Source organism: Orycteropus afer, unplaced genomic scaffold (genome assembly GCF_000298275.1).
Source record: "Orycteropus afer afer isolate SDZICR_OR568_19922 unplaced genomic scaffold, OryAfe1.0 scaffold00452, whole genome shotgun sequence".
NCBI classification, from domain to species: domain Eukaryota; kingdom Metazoa; phylum Chordata; class Mammalia; order Tubulidentata; family Orycteropodidae; genus Orycteropus; species Orycteropus afer.
In genome coordinates, this window is record NW_006922039.1 from 1195214 (window position 1) to 1198344 (window position 3131).

The following is a 3131-nucleotide window of genomic DNA, read 5'->3' on the forward strand; positions in this document are numbered from 1 at the left end:
AAAATAAGATTAAAAAGTGATGGTAGTGAATATGAAGGAGGAATGAAAGTTAAAAAAAATTAAAAAAAAAAAAAAACCCTCTATGTCTTCCCCTTTCTCAGGATCCTATGTTTACCTATTATTCATGTCCTACTCCTCTTCTGAGACTCCACCCTTGTTACTAGCTGCCAAACATGACTTTGGGGCACAAGTGTCCCTTCTAGGTTTTTTTTTTAAAATTCATTTTCACTTATTATTAGTTGAATAGAACTCTAAGTGAATTTTGTCAAGAATTTATTAATTAATTTAACAATTAAGGTATTGTTTATCAGACAATTTTCCAGACTAGAATGCATCTCATTTCCATGTAAAGTCTAATAAGCTGGTCCTATATTTCAGAAAACACTTTAATTTATATTATTTTTATGAATTGTTAACTCAAAAAGATCTTAATACTAAGTTAAACCCAAAAGTTACTTTAGTACAAACTTGAGAAGCATTCAATTCCCATGACATGTTAGCTTATAAGAATAATACACAAATACAGTTTAATACTTTCAATATTTGCATCATAAGGGTATAATTCTTGAGATCCTTGACTAACATTGAAAATACACATTTCATTGTGTCACAAATTGAGACCCACTTCAAAACTGCCACATGTCGTATACGCTTTTCAGATAGCCTTTTTAAAATTCCATTCATGCTCTCCTCCAAATGATCCATGAAAAAAAGGGACAATTTTAATAATTCATAAGACATTTTGAAACCTCTATCACTTGACAATTTTATGACAGTTAATTTCACATTCTCTGATTTTTTATTTGTATTTTTTTCTATGATTGTTATATCCCTATGGTTATTTTTTCAAGAATAATTTATAATCGATGGGAGTGGAGATGTGGTTGCTAATTCAGTTGTGCTGTTCATGAAATAGAAACATCTTTGAATAAGATAACATTATTTATTATTATGAATTGCAAAACACTGACCAATATAGCCTACTGACCAATATAGCCTACCTACTTCAACATGTTCCATGGAATAAATGGTCCACGAATGTGAAACAAACTGTGAGGCTAGAGTCATAAGTTATTTTGATATTGTAAGACAGTTCTAGGAAGATTGTCCTTTTGAGACCAAGCAGATAATATTGTAGTACCTAGGGTACCAGGGAAAGGATTGAGTATCAGAGCCTGAACAGTGGTCCTAACAGTACCTAGATCCTAGAGTACCACTAAGGTAACTGAGGTAGATGGCTCATTATACAAAGTAGACCACTAGGTTTGGACTTCTGGTAAAACTCGGATATGTTGGTTTTACCATAAGAACCCTGAATACTGGGTCTGAAAGACATCAAATTAAAAAATATATATAGTTAACAAAGTGGAGATTTCTGAATGGTTTCTTGTCATGGCAGGATTAAGTTCAGATTGAAGAAGTTCCTTTAGTGTTTAGAGCCCCAGCAACAGGACTAGAGAAGATGGAATTATTGATAATCATTTACAATGGAAGAAACATAGGTATAACATTTTATTTGTATTGCCAATTTTGTGTTACAGTCCCTCCCCCCCAAGGAAAGCACTTCTAAGCTCCTAACATCTTTTCCTAGCCTATCAAAAAAAAAAAAAAAAAGTAACCACATTAGGATCGATAATGTGCCAAAATGAATCTGTGGTTTCTTTACCTTATGTACAAGGCAACTTAAAAGGAATATAGGTAGTCCCCAGGATACAAATGAGATCTGTTCCTGATTGTGTTTAAGAATTTTTAAGTCAATTGTATACAGTTCTTATTAAGCCTTACTTCAGTTCAAGAAAGAAGCTCTGGTGGCATAGTGCCTAAGGGATTTGACTGATAACTAGAAGGTTGGCAGTTCAAATCCACCACCCACTCTGCAGAAGGAAGACTGGGAAATCCCTCACAAGGAGTCGCTGAGTTGGAATAGACTCAATGGCAGAGGGTTTTTTTTTTGTTTTGTTTTGTTTTTTTTAGTATAAAAGAGGAGGTCTGGCGGAGTAGTGGTTAAGGCTTTGGCTGCCAAAGGGTCAGTGGTTTGAACCCACCAGCTGTTCTCCGGAAGACGGAAGAGGCCATCTGCTTCTGTAAAGAATAACAGCCTTGAAAACCCAATGGAAGTCACTATCTATCAGAATCGGCTAGATGGCAGTGAGTTTGGTTTTAGTGCAAGAAAAGGCTTCAAGCCTTTTCCATGATTTAAAAGTTTGATGTTCAGCAAGTGAAAGTGATGGTGATGAATTTGGTGAGAGAGCAGGGGTTGGTTTAATGATTTAAAAGAGAGGGCAAATTTACATATCACTGCCAGCTGTTCCGTGTAAGAAAGATGATGCAATTTGCTTCTGTAAAGATTGACAGACTTGGAAGACCAATGGGGTTCGCTATGAGTTGGGATTGAGTTGATGGCAGTAAGTTTGTGTGTGTGTGTGTGTGTGTAAAGGGCAAGTAGGAGTTGTCCCTAAATTGAACATTCATATGGGGGAGTGGTGGTCTGCCTGTAATTGAGATCAGCTGCATTTTGAAAACCGAGGAGTATCCTGGGCTATCAGTTTAAAGACAGAAATGGACATTCAGCTAAATTTCAGTAATGACGAAACAAAAAAGTTCAATCTTAAAAGTAAAACAGAAATCTTATGTGGATTATGTGAATGCCTGTCTAACTATATAACATGGAATGTCTATAGTACACCACTGAAAAATGGTCCCAGATAGGCATCCATTACATATTTTGTTGACTAAACCACAGCCATGCTTGTTAATAAACATTTTCCCCATGTTTCAATGAATACACAGTGTATTAGTTATTATACATAAAAAATATAACTGATTTCACAGAGCATACTAAAGCTAATTATATCTTCGCTTACGGTTATAACAGAAATGAAGAGGTTCCTTCCCAGGAGTGGCTGGTGGGTTTGAACCGCCAGCCTTCTGGTTAGCAGTCAAATACCTTATGCCACCAGAGCTCTTAAAGAAGTATCAGTTGTTGTTGTATTCTGTCGAGTCCCCTACTTGGGTTTCCGAGGCAGTATCACCATGGAAGTAGATTGCCCAATCTTCCTTCTGAGGAGTGGCTGGTGGGTTTGAACCACCAGTCAACCAGTTAGCAGTCAAGTGCCTTAGGCACTACACTA